The following is a 22802-nucleotide window of genomic DNA, read 5'->3' on the forward strand; positions in this document are numbered from 1 at the left end:
AAAAGCACAAAAACAGAGACCACCGAAAAAAAAAGACTACTCTTCGTGAGAGATGTTTAGAATCTGACTCCATGTGACATCGAGTGCGCCTAAACAGAATTGCCAAATAGTGTGTATTGTCTCGGCTAAATACGGGTACAAACGCTAGCATTGAAAAATAGCGAAAAGTTTGGGTGGAAAGTTGTATTTTTCGCATGTTTTGAGTTTAGGGGAAAGTTGGGGCACCTATAATTTTGCGCCCAAACTTTTCGCAGCCACTGTACAAGCGCAGTGTCATCAGCAAACAACATCTGGCTTATCTTCCACTTTTTCCATTTCCTTTAACCATCTCCAATCAACAACCCATTACTTTTGCATTTATCTGCAATACTGCCCAGTGCCCTCCTGTCTGCCCTGTCATAAGCCTTTTCCAAATCCATAAAAAAAGCTTTTTCACACATCTGTCTTACCACAAAAATCTGATCCACACAACCCCTACCTGTCCTAAACCCACACTGTACCTCTCCTAAGTCTCTCAACCAAGACCCTCCCATAAGCCTTCCCAACTATACTTTACGAACTGATCCCACTGAAACTACTACACTCACACTTGTTCCCTTTTCTCTTGTAAAGTGGAACAATACAGGCACTCTCCATTCCTCCGGCACTCTACCCTTTTTTAAACAAACTTTAAATAACCTCACCAGCCAGTCTACCATCACTGTACCTCCTCTTTTTTTTTTTTTTTTTTTAGACATTCTGCATGACACCCATCCCAGGTGACTTACCTGCTTTCATCATCTTAACAACTGCCTTCACCTCATCCTTCCTTATTTCTCCCCCATTTTCCTCACTCATCACTGTCATTTTCTTAGCACTTCCCACTGCAACTACCTTTCTCTCCCTATACTCCTTCACACTTAGCAACTCCTTAAAATACTCTGCCCATCTTTCTCTTACTGCCTTCTCTTCCATTATCATCTCTCCATCTGCACCTTTTACCTTTTCTTCTCAACTTGATTCGCCTCCTCTTCCTATCTTCTTTTCAAAACCTCTTTTTATTACTTTCAATATTTTGTCATATTCTTACCCCATTTCACATCTGCTCTCATCTTTACCTCCTTTATCTTATGTTTTACTTCTCTTCCCTTCTTTGTACCTCATATGATTCTCATCCTATTTTGTAACCAATCTGTGAATGCTTGCTTCTTCTCTTCTACTACCTTCTTTGCTTCCTCATCCCACCACTCACTACCCTTCCTTCTATTTCCTCCCATCCTCCTTGTTCCACACACCATCTTTACACAACTTGTCTTTGAACCAGCCCCATTCTTCCTCCACTCCTAGTTCTACTCTATCCTTCACTCCTCTCTCAGCTTCTTCTTGTACTCCAACTTTTCTTTCTCATTTAAGCAGTTCACTCTACAGTAAGCACATCCCTACCTTTTGTCCTTTTCCTCTTTCTCCATCTATCCTCCACTCTCAACTTACCTTTCACCAAAAAATGATCTGATATTCCCACTCTCTCCCCCCTTAGAACATGTACATCCTTAACTCTTCCTACTATACTCCTGGTTAATATTATATAGTCCATTAACACTAACTTACTCGAATTCTACAACACAGTTATCTCGAATTATGACAAAAGAAACAATATAGATTTAATATATCTAGACTTTGCAAAAGCTTTTGATACCGTCCCACACGAAAGACTACTTACTAAATTAGCTTTGCATGGAATAAGTGGTAGCCTATTAGGTTGGACTAGTAATTGGTTGAAAGGTCGAAAACAGAGTTGTTTTAAATGGAAAAACTTCTGGATGGAAAAGTGTTGCAAGTGGAGTTCCTCAGGGTTCCGTTCTTGGGCCACTTCTATTCATAGTATATATAAATGATATAGACCATGGACTAAAATCTGTTTCCAAATTTGCTGATGATACAAAACTGTGCGGAGTGGCAAATGATCACTCAAACCAATTAGATATTCAAGAAGATTTAGATAAATTACAGCAATGGTCTGAAAAGTGGCTAATGAAATTGAACACAAGTAAATGCAAGGTAATGCACATAGGTAAAAATAACAGTAAGTACGATTACAAGTTATTTGGAAATTCGTTAACAAAAGTGGATAGTGAAAAAGATCTCGGCTTTATTATCAGTGACGACCTCAAATCATCCAAGCAGTGTATTTCAGCCTCTGAGAAAGCAAATAAGATTCTGGGATTGATTGCGCGATCTTTTGATTTCAAAAGTCCATCACTCATTAACAAGCTATATAAATCGTTAGTTCGTCCACATTTGGAATATGCTGTTTCCGTATGGTCACCGAATCTCATTAAAGACATTGACAGACTGGAAAAAGTACAACGGCGAGCCACAAAACCGATTCCAAATATCAAAAATAAATCATACGAAAATCGACTTAAGCACATGAATCTGTTTTCCCTAAAAAAGCGTAGACTCAGAGGTGACTTGATACAGGTCTTTAAGATTTTAAAGGGAATTGACAACATCAAAAGTGACCAAATTTTCACATTGAATGAGAATCAGACAAGAAACAATGGTTTCAAACTGTCCGGAAATAGATTCAATTTGGAAGTAGGTAGAAACAACTTTGCCAACCGTGTAGTTAATGAATGGAATAAACTTCCTGCACAGGTAGTGCAATGTATTTCAGTTAGAAGCTTTAAGAATAATTTAGATAAATACCTAAGTAAGATGCTGTAATGATTATAATTTATGTTATATTATTTGTTTTTGTTTTGTTATAATTTGTCTGTGATTTTCATTTATTATTAGTTATATGTCAATTTATTATCATTTACTATTTACCTGTTTGTTTATTATTTTAACTATACCTATGCATTTATTTATGTATTTTATTTATTTACATTATTATAGTTTTTATTATTTTATTATTAATATGATTTTTTTTTTTTTGGCATCCGACCTAGATATGGATCAAAAGGTCTCCTGTCGGCATGCTCCGCCTTTGTAATCCTTTGTAATCTACCACCCTCTCCCATGTCTACTTATGCTCGACTTTCTTCCTAAACACTGTATCAACTCTCTAGACACATCTCCATCAACTCTCCATTACAATTTTTTCATGGAACTTCACACTTACCAACCACTCCATCTATTGGTTCATTTCCTAACCTAGCATTAAGGTTTCCCAATACCACTACATTGACATTTCTCCCTAATCCCTCTATTCATTTATCTAAATCTATCCAAAAAGCCTCCCTTTCCTCTACACTCTTCTCACCACCAAGCCCATATGCACTTACAAAAACCCATCTCCCTTCCCAGTTTCACAATCCACATTAACCTTGAAGAAACCTTCCACTACACTAAACACTTACCTATCTCTTCACTTCCTAGTATAGCCACCTCTACCTTGTCATCTCTTCACTCCTGAGATCCTCCCAACTCTACTCCCAAACTCAAATTTACCCCACCCTCTCAAATTAGTTTCACTCAATGCCAACACATCCATCTTTTTTCTCACAAACATACTGCCTATCTCCTCCCTTTTACTCTCATCTGTACCACATCCACACACATTAAAAGATCCAAACCTTAGGGTATTGGTTGGAAAACTCCTCCCAGACCCTCTTATGCCTTTACTTTTTTTAGGAATGTCCCATTTGGGGCTACAGGGAGAAGGATGCCTAGTCCTATCCCCGTCCCATTTTTGCTTCATACAACTCAAGTGGAAAGACTTGGTGGCAGTATTCTTTTCCCCCACCACAGGGTTTGGCAAAACAAGAAAATTAATATTCAGAGAAATGGTACAGGACAGTAACAAGAGTTGGGGACAGCATAATGGAGGGCCAGTTACAGTATAATAAAGTATCATCATTTCTCTATTAATAGAGATTTCCTCTACCACAGACAAAATCATGTGTGGCTCTGGTACATAGGGGCATCCCAGAGACCATAAAGTATCAGTTGCATGCTACTTAGCAGCTTTTAACCCCACAATAACATGCAGCCAATACCCAAGTAGAGTATATTAATAATTATATATTAATAACCACAGAAAATATGATCATGACAGTTCACAGAATATGGGGCTCACTCAGCTACAACTACAAAATAAATATAATCAAGAGACTCCAAACACCGGCATCCTCATATACCCACACACGCCTCATAACGCCTACATAAGTATCATTGTATGGAAGGGACTAAAAGGGCAAGGGATCACTAAGAAACGTGTATTTCATGTTTTTTTTTTTTTTGCCAAAGTCCCCTGGCATGGCAATGTGCATCCCAGTGTGGGTCTATGGGGATAAAGCATCTTGGTTAGGCAATATACATCCCAATCCTAGGTTAGATTAGGCTGCACTAGATTTGGTTGGGTTATGATTAAGTTAGATTAGGTTATGGTATAAAGAATTTTCCTGCTTGTTTTCTTGCTCCCTTCCTCCTAGGGAGGAATGGTGGATGGATATAGAATGGGGAGTGGGTACATGCTTTTTGATTTCGCTACCTCTAATACAAGGAGGAAAAAGCCTTTGTTATATAGATTGATAGTTTTCCTGCCGATTTTATTTTTTTTCCTACCAGAAATCACTCGCATTTGCTCTACCTAAAAACATAACTTCCCAACATGGTCTCCCAGATTTTTGTGTTTGCAGTTTTACATAGAAACAAATGTCGGATTCTTTCAAGATAACTATGGAAAAAATTAATTTTTGCAACAAAATCATGAGTATAGATATTTCCAATTTTTTCAAAGGAAAGTGAGGAGCCTACTACAGGAGGTCCATAGCTGTGACTGAACCTATCACTTTTGCCCTACCCACTTGGACTGTTGGGGCAAACAGTCACTGCTGGGAATACCTCATTAATATATTCCTTTCATGAACAAAAGTTAAAAAATACAAGCAATTTATGGCTCAAAATAGCAGTGTTAGTATTTCTGAAATCCCTTTCACAATGTACACACACTTTATAATTGCAGTGATGTACAGATACAGTTGTAACATCTTTCATGAAGGTTATCTGCTACTGACATTATTGTATCATGAAAAAATTATTCATTTCAAATGTGCATCGGGCAGCATTAGCTGCCCGACGTGTGATGTTGCGTCATAATAATCACATTATAAAAAATAAAGTCAGTGCTCAATCGTTTGTTCTCTTTCACCCGTGAATTTTGATAACCATAGAAAATATGATGAAGCCAGTTTAGGGAGAATGGAGGTTACGTAGGTATGACTACAATAAATACAATCAAGACACTGATGTCAGCATCATCGCGTACCCACTTGCTTCTCATGACGCCTACGTAGGCGCCACCGTAGGGAAGTGGTTAATAAAAAGAAACATCACCATTAAGGCAAGGTAAAAGTGGCAATATTGTAGTGGGAGGAATTGTAGATGGAACTAACAATGAATGGAACAATGTTCTAAATGACAAATGAAGCAGCTGACAAAGCAATTTTATTCTAGTACTACAGTAAATAAAATTTGTATTTTCAAAATGGCTCTATTGTGACAATTTGGTTATGGAAATACGTCTCAGAATATGCAGACCTACATGAAGAGCAAACAACAATAGCTGTCAATTAATCAATCCATTGCACCTGGTCTCTCTTGCAAAAGACCCATGGGTTTCAGGTAATCAGTAATAAGCCCCAAGGGGTCAACACCTGAAATAGTTATATTGGTATAAAATATACCAAACCTTTTCACTGCCCTCAACAGACCCTTTCCCATACATCTGCCAACACACACCTTCAAATCCATTTAAGTCTAAAAGACATCCTTACCCTTAGCCAAACACTTCTCACATATCTGCCTTACTACAAAAACTTAATCTACACGTCCTTTCCCTCTCCTAAACCCACACTCCTCCTCTCCTTGGCCTTGCTCTTGGAAAAGAATGACACATTGAACCTACGAGATTCCCCAACCTTAGATGACACAAGCCAAGTAATCAACAAATTTGGTGTGAAAATAGTAAAATAGCTGGCACTTCTTCACATGGGTACATGAATCCTACAAATCTGTAAATACAATTTCCTCCCCCACCCCTTTAGTATCTACCTAATTGTAGCATATAGCAGTACTACTCAAAGTGGTGGTCCACGGACCAATGCCAGTATGAGAGCCATCAGCTACCAGTACACAGCCAGTGTCTGGGTCTTGTTAAGGAATCATTTGAAGAAGTGGTAGAATCTATGGAATAATATGGATACTCATTCTCCACTGTATGTGGCACTGTAACTGAACTACAACTGGATAGATTGACAAAGAAGTAGGCTCACCTTTCACACTAGTAAAAACTAAGGTTATACGTTTATTTTTGTGTTAATAAACTGCCTTTTTTATTACTTTTTATATAGCGAGATTTAAGTTCCGTACTGAAAATACATATTATAGTGTTTGAATATTGTAAAAAGGATAAAATAAATAAAATAAACTAATGTACATGTTTAATCTGATATAATCAGTATCTCTGGTGGTTAATATACGAAACCTAATGCCATCGTAAGTCGACGTTTACCTGTATTTTGATATTGTATTTTTTTACAAAATAAATATACAATAAAAATGTCAATTTTTATATTCATTATATATATATATATATACAGGTAGTCATCGACTCACGACCGAGTTCGGTTCCGACAGACAGGTCGTAAGTCGATCTGGACGCAAGTCGGTCTATATATATATACAGTATATATTACCCTTAATATATAAATATATATATATATATATACACATATATATATATATATATATACACATATATATATATATATATATATATTGTATATTTAGCATACTGAAATCTTGGCATCTTTGAACTATGTTGTATAGTATTTTTAACCTTTGTATAATTTTATCTGATTTTCTTTGGGAAACGTAGCCTAGGCCTAGGCATATTGAATAAAATTCTATCATCTTTGACCTATGATATCTAATACTGTATTTGTTAACCTTTGTATTATTTTACCATCAGACTTTCTTTAGGAAACGTATACATACTGAATAAAATCTTATTATCTCTGAGCTACATTGTTTAATATTCATTAAATTTTTATCATTTTCGTTAGGAAACGTAACCTAGGCCTACACATACTGAATAAAGTCCTGTCATCTTTGACCTACAAATCCTTTTTTGTTGGTTACATTAAAATCATTGTAAAGCAAAATTAGGAAAAAAATATTTCGAAACACATTCTTTTCATTTACGTACTGTACCGAAAATATTGTTATCGACAACAGACTAGGCATAAACAAAGTTTACTGTTACATTTTATTAATCGCAAAACATAAAAATACAAAATGCTGTACCGAACATTTTGTCATCGACAACAGACTAGGCATAAAAAAATACTGTTATATTTCATTAATTGCAAAAAAGATACAAAATGTAAGGCAAAATTAGGATTTTTTTTATTTCAACAACACACATTCTTTTCGTTTAAGTACTGTACCAAACATATTGTTATCGACAACAAACTAGCCTAGGCATAAAAAGTTTGTTATATTTTATTAATTGCAAAACATACAAAAATACAAAATGCAATGCAAAATTTGGAAACATTTTACTTCAAACAAACAAAATGGGATGCGAAAACTATCGCACTCGCGTCTCGCAGCGTGCGGAGTAATGTACTGCACTCCCAGGCATAACATTGCAATTCTATTACTCTATTAAATGTTAGATATTATTGCACCATTTCGTGGTCGTAAAGTCGATCAGTCGTAAGTCGCATAGGTCGTAAGTCGGCGACTACCTGTATATATATATACATATCGATTCCAGTAAATTAATATTACTACAAATATCACCGGTACATGGCACAGTGATAATAAAATGACGGTCCACCACCTCAGACAGAGAAGCATTGGTATACAGGAAAGAAGCAATGCTCATTGGGTCCCATCTCCTACTCTCTAATTTATCATACCTAGCCTCAAATTCATGCACAGTTCCAACATAAGTCTATAGCCTTGATTCCCAATTATCATATTGTGTATATTGTTCCAGCTTGGGCAATTATCACCTTCCAAGTTATTCCAAGTATCTATGTATCATAAGCAAAAAAACAAATGTGAAAAATGGGATCCTGTTAAGATAAGCAAACCCAACATTTTCATGTCAAGAACTACTAACCCAATTATTCTCATGTAAAGAATGAAAAATCCAAATGTCTTCATGTAAAGAATAACAAACCCTTAACAAGTGAACTCTTTTCTTGATCAATACATACATATACCAAGGGCTTTTCCCCCCTTACAAGGGAGGTAGCCAAAAAGAAAAAGGCATAAAAACCATTCCCACCCATTCCATCCCTAAATACACTCCACTCCCCTCAACCTTCTACCTTCCCTCTTATCTTGGCACCTCCTGGATGACGGGTCATCCCTTCACCTTGTCCACTGCCCTGGGTCAGAGGCAGTGTCACAAGACACAGCACATCCACAGCAAGGCCGCTTCATTAAATTGGCGACCCCCTTCTCCATCCCCTCATGCAAAAAAGAAGAAGACGGGGAGAAATCTCTTCAGGCTGCGTCAAATTTGACTCACACATACTACCCCCCATTCCACCTCACGCATCACATCATCATCCATATAAAAACCATTCTCCATTCACCCCTGTCTTCTGTCCTCTCCCGTCCTTCCTCAACAGACATTCCCCTCTTCCCCAAAGCCCTTTTAACCCCATCCATCCATCTCATCCTAGGTCGCCCCCCTCATGTTCACTCACTCCACATCTGCCTTCCATACCTCTTTAGCTAGTCTTTCTTCACTCATTCTTTCCATGTGTCCAAACCATCCTAATACTCTTTCACCCACCCTATCTCCTAACTCCCTTACCACCCCTGTTCTCTTCCTCACCACCTCATTTCTCACTCTATCTAGCCTAGTAAATTCTATCATACTTCTCAGACACCTCATCTCAAACACATTCAAACTCCTTCTCTCTTCCTCTCTTATGTTCCATGTTTCTGCCCCATACAGTGCTGTTGGCACAATCACTCCTTCATACATTCTCCTCTTAGCATCCATTCCCAAATGTCTATTCCTCATTATATTTTTTAATCCACCAAGGCATTTACTCGATTCTCTCAATCTACATTCTACCTCTACCTCCACTCCACCCTTCCCTGCCACATTCACACCCAAGTATCTAAAACTATCCACTTCCTCCAGTCGCTCTCCCTTAATGCTCACTTTCAGTCTGTTGCCACTTTCACCCCATGTACATCTCATCACCTTACTTTTGCCCACATTTATCTTCAACTTTCTTCTTTCACACACTCTCCCAAACTCTGTCACCAACTTCCTCAATCCCTCCTCGGATCCTGCTACAAGTGCAGTGTTATCCGCAAACAACTGCAGGCTCACCTCCTACTTTTCTCCAATTTCTTTAAACATCTCCAATCCCTAACCCACCATCCTTGCATTTACATCTTGCACCATCCCATCCATGTATAAGTTGAACAGCCTGGGCGACATAACACATCCCTGACGAAGTCCCACCTTTACTTTGAACCACTCACTCTCTCCATTTCTAATCCTGACACATGCTCTACTACTCTCGTAAAAAACTCTTGACAGCTCCTAAAAGCTTTCCTCCAATCTACAAAACCTCCCACATTGGCTTCCTGTCTACCCTATCATAAGCCTTTTCCAGATCCATAAAAGCCCAAAAGACAACTTTACCTTTTCCTATGGCTTTCTCACATATCTGTCTTACCACAAAAATCTGATCTATGCAACCTCTACCTGTCCTAAACCCACACTGTTCCTCACCAATTACTCCTCCTCTTCCTCCTAATCCTCTCAACCAAGATCCTCCCATAAGCCTTCCCAAATACACTTAACAAGCTAATCCCTCTGAAACTGCTACACTCACACTTGTCCCCTTTTCCCTTGTAACATGGAACTATACAGGCACTCCTCCAGTCCTCTACCCTCTCTCCAACAAACATTAAATAACCTCACCAGCCAGTCCACCATCACTGTACCTCCTTTCTTCAGACATTCTACATGGCATCCATCCAGACCAGGTGCCTTACCTGCTCTCATCATCTTAACTGCCTTCACTTCATCCTTCCTTGTTTCTCCTCCATTGTCCTCACTCATCATTCTCATTTTCTTAGCACTTCCCACTGCAGCTATCTTTCCCTCCCTATCCTCCTTCACATTTAGCAACTCCCTAAAATACTCTGCCCATCTTTCCCATACTGCCTTCTCTTCCATTATCATCTCTCCATCTGCACCTTTTACCTTTTCTTCTCTACTTGATTCGCCTCCTCTTCCTTTCTTAATTTCTTTCCAAAACATCTTTTTATTACTTTCAAAAATTTGTCATACTCTTACCCCATTTCACATCTGCTCTCTACCACTACATAGTCCATTAATGCTCTATCTACCACCCTTCCATCCACCACCCTCTCCAATGTGTACTTATGCTTGACTTTCTTCCAAAACACTGTGTTTGCTATCATCAACTCTCGTTCTAGATACATCTCCACCATCAACTCTCCACTACGATTCTTTCCTGGAACTCCACATTTCCCAACCACTCCATCAATTGGACCATTTCCTACCCTAGCATTAAGGTCTCCCAATACTACTACATTGACGTTCCTCCCTAATCCCTCTATGCACTCATTTAAATCTATCCAAAAAGCCTCCCTTTCTTCTACACTATTTTCATTACCAGGCCCATATGCACTTACAAGAACCCACATCCCCTTTCCCAGTTTCATCTTCATCCACATTATCCTTGAGGAAACCTCATTCCACTCCACTACATGTTTACCTATCTCTTCACTTACTAGTATGGCCACCCCTTCTCTCCTTCACCCTCTCTTCACTCCTGAGAACCTCCCAATTACACTTCCAAACTCACACTCGCCCTTCCCTCTCAACTTAAGTTTCACTCAAAGCCAATACATCCATCTTTCTTCTCACAAACATACTACCTATCTCTGCCCTTTTACTCTCATCTGTACCACATCCACGTATATCAAAAGACCCAAACCTTGTGGTGCTGGTTGCAAAACTCCTAGACCCTCTTATGCCTTTACTTTTTTTAGGAATGTCCCCTGTGGGGCTACAGGGAGAAGGATGCCTGGTCCCAATCCCCATCCCGTTTTTCTCGCCTCTTATGATCCAAGTGGAAATACTTTGTCGCAGTATTCTTTTCCCCCCACCACAGGGTAGGCAAAACAAGGAAATGAAATTCAGAGAAATGGTACAGGCCAGCAACAAGGGGTTGGGGGACAGCATAACGGAGGGACAGTAGCAGTATGATAAAAGTTTCATCATTTCTCTGTGAGCAGAGTCCTCCTCTATCACAGACAAAATGATGTGTGGCTCTGGTCTGTAGGGGCACCCCATATAGACCCAAAGTATCAACTGTATGCTACTTTGCCATAACAACATGCAGCCAATACCCCAGATGAGGTATTGATTGATTAATGAGCTATCAAAATGAGACGGGGTATTGATTGATTAATGAGCTATCAAAATGAGACGGGGTATTGATTGATTAATGAGCTATCAAAATGAGACAGGGTATTGATTGATTAATGAGCTATCAAAATAACATTAACTTTTCATGAAAAAACATACAAAATATTTAGTTACTGAAAGGATAGTGTATGGTGATTCAATTACAGAACCCTAATAACCTGTTAACCCTAAGCACACAAGGACACCAACATCGAAAACCTGAGGCAAGTGGCTTATACGAGGGTACTGATGTCAGCATCTTGAAGCACAAGTGGCTAAACAAGGATGCCAGCATCAGTGTTGTGATTATATTCATTTTGTAATTGTATCAGAAACTGAGTGACCCTTGTATTCTGTGAACTGGCTTGATCATGTTTTCTGTGGTTGTTCACATTCAGGGAGAACAAAAACAAGATAAAGGAAAACATTACAGCTATAATTTTATATAACACACGTATTGTGATGCATCATCGAATCCCTGTACATCAGGCAGCCTAACATTTGCATGCAAATATTTGACTCGTATTTGACATGAATTGATTTAAATAACGGACAATTTTTTAAGCATACATCCACACGATATACCAATAGAAAATTAAATTAATTTTTTTTTTAATTATAATACATCAATGTAATATACGTTATTCTTGGCAGAAATCAATAACAGAAAAAGTTGTCAAAAGCTATAAACAAACAAACTTAGCCACTTCGGTTGCTTTACACATCTTTGTTTTGGTAGAGGCAGAGTCCAAAGAAATTAAAGCATGATAAATTTGTCTATTCTAACCTAACCTACCTACCATCCAACCTACCTGCATTTAGTAATACAGTACCTGTAATTCTAGAGGTCATCAGGGTCATAGTCATCACTGACCTCTGAATCTATCAAAACAAAGATGGCATCTAAAGGAGTCGAAGCAATTTCATTTGTTTCTATATAGGTTTTAGCAACATTTTCCGATATTGATTTCTACCAAGAAAAAATCACATTAATGTATTATAATCTACAAAATTAATATTTAATTTTCTAATGTTATACTGCAATATATAAATATATATATAAAATTGCATCCGCATCCTCAAACACACTCCATTTTAGTCCAGTATGATTCTATATGTCATTGTGGATGCCTGTGTGTAGGTCAATGAAGTGCAATGAGTGATTGACGGTTCTGTGCTGGTAGTTACGATTATAAATTTCTGTAAGTTAATCATTCATCACTGTGAATGCTTGATTCATGCATTTATCTGGTTGTATCTTATGGGAAGGGGATCTATGCTCATGGTGTCCCATCTCTGTATCTCGCCACATCTAATTTGCTCAATTCTTGTATTGTTTTTGAACACACTATTGTTTTGTCTAATATGTTCCATACATCCATCACTCTGTGGGGAAAGCCGTTTTTTCAGGTCTCTCCTATAACAGTCCTTTTTGAGTTTCTTTCCATGTCCTCTTGTGTTTCTCTTATCCCAATTTAGTAAGTCATTTCTATCAAGGATTTCCACACCTCCCATAATTCTGTAGATGGTCAACAAGTCACTTCTTTCTCTTCTTTGTTCCAAAGTCAGCAGTTCTAGTTTTGACAATCTTTCCTCATATGACATTTTTGGTAGTGTTGGGGCCATCTTCATAGTTGCTCACTGGATTCTCTCATTTTGCCTTACATTCTTTTAAGTACTGGGTGACCATAGTGTCGCTGCATACTCCAATTTAGGCCTTATCAGTGTTAATAGTATTTTCTTTACCATTCCTTCATCCAAGTAAGTAAAAGCCACCTTTATTGATCTTAGCAAGTTATAGGTTTTACTATTTTGTTTACCGGGTATATGTTTGTAAGGGGACATATCTTTCGTTATGATCACTCCCAGGTCTTTTTCAGATCCCACTTTAATTACTTCCTTTTCACCAATTTTATATAGTCCCGATACATTTTTTTTTTTTTTTACTTTTTCGAAATTCCATTATGCTACATTTCTTTATGTTGAAGTCCACTTCCCACTTCTGACTCCATTCTCAGAGCCTGTTCAGATCTCTGCAGTGATTCACAGTCAGTTTCAGTACTTACTTTAACAATTTTGTATCATCTGCAAAGAAGCTCATATAACATTCCACACCTTCATGCATGTCATTCACATAGCCAAAATTATTGGAGCCAATACTAATCCTTGTGGAACTTCATTAATTACCTCTTCCAAAGTAGAACTCTTTCTCTGAGTACTACTCTTATTTTTCTTTCATGCAAAAAGTCCTCCATCCATTTCAGTAGTTTACCTTGTATCCCTCCTATGGTTTCCAGTTTTCTTAATAGTTTTTTGTGAGGAACTTTATCAAAAGCTTTTTGTAGATCTAGGAATGCACAATCAGCCCATCTGTCCCTTTCTTGTATTATGTCTAGTAGTCTTGAGTAAAATCAGATCAAATTTGTGGTACATGATCTTCCCTGTCTAAATCCAAATTGTCTCAGATTTAGGATCTTGTTCTCCAGATACTTTATCCACCTAGTTTTTATAATGTTTTCACAAATTTTAGCTACAGTGCCTGCAAGGGAAACCAGTCTGTAATTTGTTGGGTCTTCCTTATTTCTTCTTTTATAAATTTGTACAATAGCTTTTTTCCAGTCTTCTGGTATTTTTCCTTCTTTGAGTGAGCAACTTATTATGTTATATATTTTGTTTATTAGTTCTTCTTTACACTTTTAATATCCAGTTTGCTATTCCATTCGGGTTGTGCGATTTCCTGACATCCAAGTTCATTACATTCCATTATTTCTTTCTATGTTACTCTTATTTTCCTCATGGGGGGGGGGGTTATTTAATTTCTCTCCCTTCATCCTGATGTTGCATTTTTCTTTGGTGAAAACCGACTTCAAGTGTGTGCTCATAACTTTAGCCATTTCTGTATCTTCTGTGTATTCCATATTCCCTTGGCATAATTTCACCATTTCCTGTTTATTTTTTAGTTTACCATTTACAAATCTATAGAATAGTTTTGGCTGATCATTAAATTTTTTTCTATTATGTCTTTTTCATATTTTCTTTTTCCCTGCATATTTTTACAGATTTGTTCCTTTAATTAATATATATTTGCCACTTTCCAGGTTTTTTGTATTTTCTTCATCTTTTCCAAGCTTTATCTCTTCTGTCTTTCGCTTCGCTGCACCTTCTATTAAACCAGCATTTAATATACACCTTTTCCCCCTTTTTGCTTTGGGATATATTAATCCACTCCTTTGTAGATTTTCATAAGAATCATCCATTTTTCTTTCACTTGTGTTTCTTCCTTGTGGAATTTTTCCCAGTTTGCTTTAAGAAAAAATTTCCTAAGTTTCTCAAAGTCTATCATTCTTCCCTTTCTGTGTTTCTCATTTCTCTTTATATTTCCTCCCTTAGTTCTAACTCATGTAGTATGTGGTCACTTTGCAATTGGTGTCTTGTATTCAATTTTGTCTACTATTTCAGGTTCTGATGTAAATAATAAATCTAGTCTTGATGGTTCTTCATTATTTCTAAATCTAGCATTTTCTTTCATCAATATATAAATAAAAATATAACTCTTTCAAAATGATTCTGAAATGACCTCAGCGGTGATGGTGTTTGGGGGACACTTCCATAAGGGTGACTGGCTGTACATTACCGACTACCAATATGATGCCAGGAGACAAAATGGCGAAGAAGCATAGAAGTGGCTAATGGCTACCAAGGATATAACAAAGAAGACATTCCAAGAAGATAAGGTGTTGGCAGCTAGACTAAGGGATGAGCACAGTAAAACGTTCCCTGGGTTGTACACTGACATCAAGACCTTTAAAGTGAAAGCATCTATACGTGAGTTCCAAAGGAAGGTGATCGCTTTCAAATCAACTCTAGGAAACAATAAACAATTCGAATACAGTGATGATATGTTTGACAAATTGGAGTGTTTGGATGATATGACAGATGAGGATTCAGAGGCATTCATGCATCATTACTTCTCAGAATATAAGAACTTCATCAAATACAGTGCAAAGTCTCATCATAGGAACTTTCAGATGCATTTCTTAGATAGACTTTTCAAAATGTCAAAAAGAAATGTTATTTGCAACAAATACACTATAATAAAGGTAAAAGCTAAGAGGGAGGGTGGAGGGGTGTGGAGTGTATTCAGGGATGGAAGGGGTGGGAATGATTTTATGCCTTTTCCTTTTTGGCTACCTCCCTTGTAAGGGGAAAAAAGCCTTGGTATATGTATGTAAAAGCTGCGATTAAGCATAAAAATGAAATTAAAAAAAATATATATATATATTTGGATGATGGAGAACATAAACACAGGGGAAGGCTCGGAACCCTAAACACTCTAACGTTTCGTTCACGTAGAACTTCTTCAGAGAGTGTATGTAGAACTGCAATTGCAGTTCTACATACACTCTCTGAAGAAGTTCTACGCGAACGAAACGTTAAGAGTGTTTAGGGTTCCGAGCCTTCCCCTGTGTTTATGTTCTCCATCATCCAAATAATTTGTCTAAAATACTTATCAATATATATATATATATATATTGTACATGACACTCCATCTACCTCAAACCAAGAACATAACTCTTTCAAAATGATTCTGAAATGACCTCAGCGGTGGTGGTGTTTGGGGGACACTTCCATAAGGGATTCTCTGATTATCTATACCAAAACCACTAAAGAAAATGGAGAAATAGTAACGAATATTTTTTTAATTGAACATGGAGTAATCAATCCTCCTGAAGACTATCAAGATGATTATGCCAGACTACAACACCGACTACATGTCAACCACTGGAGATTCATAGGATGATATTAAGGACATTAAGGATGAGATTTTGGACAAACTAAGGGAGGAAAATAAGGAACTACACAAAAAGTTAGAGAACAATGAGAAGTTGGATCAGATCTTGACCATGATTAAGAAGATAAGTGATGAAGACAGCGACAAAGAACATAGGTCACCGAAATGTAGGTTCCATGCAAAAAAATAATCTGAGGTAGAATCTGACGAAGGCAAACCATCTACTAAGAAACAATACATATCAGTGGATTCTATGGCCTATGAGCGAAGTAAGCAATCACCGCAGGACAAGCAACCTGCCGAAGTCAGGTGCGGCAAAGCCGCTGCTTGTATATCTACAAGAAGTTTCCTGTTCTCTCATTTCATTACACCAACTATATGAATCCATTACTGTAATTTCACTTTTGATTGAGTAAAAAATTACTCTTATTTTTTTGTTTTTCTTTAGAAATGCACACCAACACAATGTAGCATTAGAAAATTAAATATTTTCTAAATTATAATACATCAATGTAATTTTTCTTGGTGGAAATCAATAACTGAAAATGTTGCTAAAAACCCATGCACAAATGAATGAAGCCACGTCTACTCCTTTAGATGCCATCTTTGTCTTGAAAGACTTGGAGGTCAAAAACAACAACCCTGATGACCTCTATAATTACTAAATGCAGATTAGTTAAGCAGGTAGGTAGGTAGGTGGACAGGTTAGGTATGTATGGTTAGGTTAGAACTAATGAATTTATACTTTTAATTTCTTTGACCTCCACTTCTACCAAAACAAAGATGGCATTTTAAGCAGCCGAAATGGCTACATTTATTTGTGTATAACTTTTAGCAACTTTTTCTGTTATTGATTTCTGCCAAGAATAATAATATATTGATGTATTAGAAATTGCAAAATTTAATTTTCTATTACTATATCACATATGTGTGCACTTCCAAAAATTTACCTTCTTTTATTATTGCTACATTTCATAAAGTTTAACTAGTGAACAGAATCTTTGAAAAGGTAAATTTTAGAAGTGCACACCTATGCGATATAGCAATAGAAAATTAAATAATTATTGGTAAATTATAATACATCAACATATGTTATTCTTGGCAGAAATCAATAATAGAAAAAGTTACGGTATTTTTTTTTTATAAGTGCACACCTATGCAATATAGCATGAAAAAATTAATTATTAATTTTGTAAATTATAATACATCAATATATACATTTTTCTTGGCAGAAATAAATGACAAAAAACTTTGCTAAAATCAAATATACTACCAAATGAAGCTGCCTATATAGGATCAAGACATCATGTTCACCTGTCCAGTCCAGTCACTGTCAGTTAGACAATGGCTTTCACGTTGTGTACCAGGTGTTCTCCAACTTCAGGTGACATTAATAAATGCTGTTACAAAGACAACAGCTTCCTTGGACTTTATGAGAGAACACGGGGTTCTGCCGTCGTCTGTTAATTGCCCAAGGTACAATAATGATCAGGCTGTCAGCATCCGTGACGACAATGATGATGACCCAGATGATCTTTAGAATCAGGTACCAAATAACTAAATACAGGTTAGGTTAGAATAGAAGAATTCTTCCTTTCATTTCTTTGACCACGGCATCTATCAAAACAAACATGGCATATCATTCAATCACTGTGATTTGTTCATTAGTTAATCAGTTTTAGCAATATTTTTTGTCATGGATTTCTACCACGAAAATCCCATATTACGTTGATGTTTTATAATTTACGAAATAATTAATATTCTATTGCTATATTGCATAGGTGTGCACTTCTAAAAATTTTACCAAAGTTGCTGAAAGCTAAAAACATAGTTGCTTTGACTACTTGAGATGCCATCTTTGTTTCGGTAGAGGTGAAGGTCAAAGAAATAAATGTACGACAAATTCGTTTATTCTTACCCAACCTAACCTATTTAACATAACTTGCATTTGGTAAAGCAGTACCTATAACTCTAGAGGTCATCAGGTCTTTGTCTCCAACCACCGAATCTATCAAAACAAAGTTGGCACCTAAAGGAGTCAATGCAACTTCATTCATTTCAGCATAGCTTTTAGCACTTTTTTTGATACTGATTTCCACCGGGAAATATATATATATCATTAATGTATTGTAATATACAAAATTAATATTCAATTTTCTAATGCTACACCATGTAGGTGTGCACTTCTAATAAATTTGAGTTTATGTCTAGAACAGCTAACCAGATTATTCTCATGTAAAGAGTAATGAGCCCGATTATTCTCACGTAAAGAATAACAACCCCAATCATCTTCTTGTAATGAATAGCAAACCCTGCTGTGAGTGGGTTTACTAATTGACGAGTTAAACACCATTTCACTAATCACCAATTCACTAATCTTGACAAGATCTGAAAGATGTTTGCATGATACTGGAATTGAACAGACACTAAACCCCACACTAACAATCCTTTGGAAACAATACAACATAACCTTCCTGAGTAACTTGTAGAGCTCCCCCGAGGTCAATGCCAATTTCCTAAAGGCTGAGGAACTTCTGCAAGAGACACCATGAGCAACAGATTGATCGATTGACACCTTATCATTCAAACTATTTCCCGAAAAATAACTCCAATGACCTCTAGAATTACAAGTACTAAATGCAAGTTAGATTAGGCAGGTTAGATTAGGTTAGAACAAAGGTAAATGTTCAGTTGTGTACATGGACGCGATACAGCGTTAGAAAATTAATTCTTAATTTTGTCAATTATAATGTATCAACATAATATGCAATTTTCTTGGAGGGAATAAAAAACAAAAAAGTTGCTAAAACAGATTTCGTAAGTAACGAAGTCACGCCGGATGAATGGTACACCATGTTTGTTATGATAGATGCCGACGTCAAAGAAATGAAAAGATGATAAATTCGTCTAACCTAACCTAATCTAACGTATATCTAGTAAATCGATACCTGTAATTTAAGGTCATCCGGATCATCGTCGTCACGAATGTTGGCGGCCTGTTCAATCACTCTTTCTGATTTTGGGGTATATAGGTTTTTCATAGCTTGAAGGAATGCATGGATTTCAGCTCCATACCATTCCTTCAAGAATATATACCTTGCAAGGTACTGGCAGAAATGCTGAGGGCATACACCAGGCCTCAAATGGGCTGGGCAGACAACAATTAACAAACAAGATGGCGTCCAGATCCTATGCTAGCGACTTCATTCGTTTGTATATCTACTTGTAGCAAGGTATTTCTTATTTTCATTTCTGCCAAGAAAATCACATATTACTTTCATTATAATTTACAAAATTAATATTTAATTTTCTAATGCTATATTGCATCCATGTACATAATTGAACAAATACCCAGACAAATTCATCATACTTTGTCTTTAATTTTTTCGACCTCCGCTTCCACCAAAACAAAGATGGTGTCTCAAGCAACCAAAGCAGCTATATCTGTGTTTATACCTTTTAGTAACTTTTTCTATTACTGATTTCTGCCAAGATTCAAGAATAATGTACAAGTAACAATACATAGAATATTGATGTATCATAATTTACAAGATTATTTCATTTTCTATTACTATATTGCATAAGTATCCACTTTTAAAAATTCACCCTAGGTACCTCTGCATCTAGTCTCTGGATAATTGTTTTTTTTACAAACTTTTGAAAATTAAATTACCTCATAAATTCTTTCATAATGGGTCTACACAACATTCTGATCTCTCACTTATTTCTGACCCAAACTGACATGAAATATCACAATGACTTAGTACAAAGTAGTATTTGTTTTATGATAAAGTTTAACATTTAGTTTTTGATTAAGTACCACTATCCAAAACCGTTCCTTCCAAAACATTTAACTCTCTATAAATAACGAAGTATGTCACCTTGGCGTTTGAGCATGAATACTGATGTTCCCGAAGTAATACAATTAATTTGTAAGATTACTCCCTTGCATTTAAAGACTTAATTACATTCCTTGGTTACGTACATGTACTTCGGCTTACCGTCTTTCAGTACTAGTCTATCCTAAAGACCATATCAGCTGTGTAAACAACAATAATTTCTTGCTTCACAAACACCAGTTCATAAAGCATACCTAATTCTCTCGGTGACCAAAAGTTTCTTAAATAAATAATTAGCATTATTAAATGAGTTATAAATGGATATAAAGTAGGTAGTAGGTATATTTTACCTTCAAAAAATAGAGCAGCATTCCTCAGTAAGACGCCATCTCTTGTGAACGAGGAGCGCTGTCCCCTCCCTTGTTTATGTCAGCTGGACGTGACGTCATTGGCGGCCAAATTAAAACCAAATACTTGCGTTTTAGATACAATAAAATAGATGCTACTAATGGTTATACCGCTATCTAATATAATACCTAATTTCTTCTATCATTGCATTATATAATAAGAATGAAACTGCAAGTCTAACAAGTGAGTCTGGGCATACATTACCTGTGCGCATGGATAACTTCATAACCTGTCGGCAGCTTTACCACGCATTCTGTGACTATACTATATACCGCTATAGTATAGCAGTTATTAATCAAGTGTCTCGTTAAATATTCCAGACAGAAGACTAACTCTTCAAATAATTAGTTATGAACGACATTTTAACAGTATTTGTTTGTCATTGGACTACTTTAGGGTTTGTTCAAATTTCTTTTAATAATAATATGGTCATCGCTTTTGTATTTCATAAAAATAATTCTCCTGGATCTTCACACATATTCTAAACTGATACCTGTCCGTGGGTTTGTATATCCCTTTCTTTAATGAGGCTCATTGAGTTCGAGGATTCCGTGCAATAGCATTCTTTGGGCATTGCTCCGATAGTTCTTTTTCATGCATAACGCAATCTAAAAAAAGTTCTTGTTGACACAGACGATTTCATTCACTTAAGAGGAATCCCTAGATTTGAAAGGGATTTAAATTACATCGATTAATCCTTTCTCTTCCATGTAAAGCTAGGGTGATAAGATCATAGACATTTTACCTGAACAGGCATTCATAATTGTTTTGAAATATGATTTTTTGGAATATCACAAAAATACTCCAAATACATAAGCTATATATTCCCAGTTGTAAGTTGATGTTCGTGTGTTGGTTCATGCTAGAGTATTTTATTAATTTTTAGTAACCTCTAATTCTATGGGTTATTACTATAACTGGTGGCCTTGGGGAGTGTTGATAAAAGACATCCTGTCACCTGATAGACATAATAGGATTGTAGGAGAGACATATGGACTACTGCAGAATATCAAATAGGTATTTTACTATATGGATGAAAAAAAAAATCAAAACACTGATACGACCAAGATATATGTGTCAGTAGTATGGTCCTCACACAATGTGAAGGGTATAAGTAAGATCGAAAGAATACAAAGGGTAGCAACCAAACTGGCCCCCAGCCTGGCAGATAAACGATGCGAGGAAAAATGAAAAGCACTGGGTTTGCCAACTTTGAAAGATCGAAGAGAAAGAGATGATATTATTACCTTCACTAATCAGGTCACTAAAGTGAATAGACTGCATTGACAGAAACAAATCTGATTAAAGATGGGAGGGCTTTAGGAGGTAATGGGAGAAAATGAAAGACCACATGTCTAAAAGATGTGAATAAATTGCAAGTAGCAGACCCACGAAAACTCAAGCTTTTAGAAGTAGTGTATACAAGAGAATATAACTTCAATATAAACATCCAAAGTAATATGATTTCAAGCATTAACTTGTACAATAATTCTCTCTCCCATATGGCGAACCCCATCATCCCTCTCCCTCCAACAACCCCTCCGCCTCCACCCAAACCTCCCATACCGACGCTGTCAAGACAGGTCATATTTGCCCTCTCCTTCCCTCCTCTCACCCACTCCCTCCATCTTCTCTCCAACCGACCCCGCTGCCTCCACCTCACCGTTCCATACCGACGCTGTCAAGACAGGTCAAATTTGCACTCTACCTCCCTCCTCTCACCCACTCCCTCCCTCATCCCCCTCTATCCCTCACGCTACCCTCCTCAACTCCCTCACCCCACTGTGACCGTTAGGCTGCAGCATCGGCTCCACTATATAAGCTAATGACACATGCTCTCATATGTCATTTCTTTAATTTGTAAGTATTGTTCCCCAGCAGTCCTGTAGTGACGTGATGCATCCTACGACCCGCCACACATTAATCAAAGAAATCTTCCAAGTTCCTGTAGTTGGCAAGCGTAGTTCGCAAGGGTGTCCCTGCCAGCCAGCGGTCAGCCAATCAGGAACTTGAAAGCTCCTCACGTTCCCGCCAGCCTCCTTTAAAAGGTCGGCGTTTCGCCGAGATGGGCAGAACAGTACCTGGGGCTAATCAGGAACGCCCTCTAAACGCGGGAAGTGAAATCTACTCACTAACCGTAAATTACACACACACACCTCTCACGAACATAGCCGCATCCCACGCACAAACATATACACTTCCTTTTTCTTCGACTAAAATTCGCTTCCTTTCTCACTTTCTCTTATACTACATCTTCTCATTTCAGTTTACCTCCCACTAAAGATTTTTC

The 22802-nt window shown here is 37.0% G+C and overlaps 1 protein-coding gene across 4 annotated transcripts in view; it reads right to left on the reverse strand.

The window, feature by feature from the left end:
- Positions 1 to 20576, reverse strand: part of LOC143041054 (uncharacterized) — a 191513-nt gene extending 170937 nt beyond the window's left edge. For all 4 annotated transcript variants that reach the window (XM_076212685.1, XM_076212684.1, XM_076212686.1 and 1 more), the window contains exon 1: positions 20455 to 20576. The gene's annotated coding sequence lies outside the window, so the exon portion shown is untranslated. The remainder of the gene's footprint in view (positions 1 to 20454) is intronic.
- Between the last annotated feature and the right edge of the window lie 2226 nt (positions 20577 to 22802).

This window comes from Oratosquilla oratoria, chromosome 30 (assembly GCF_046742065.1).
Source record: "Oratosquilla oratoria isolate Oo_2021 chromosome 30, ASM4674206v1, whole genome shotgun sequence".
Classification (NCBI taxonomy): Eukaryota; Metazoa; Arthropoda; class Malacostraca; order Stomatopoda; family Squillidae; genus Oratosquilla; species Oratosquilla oratoria.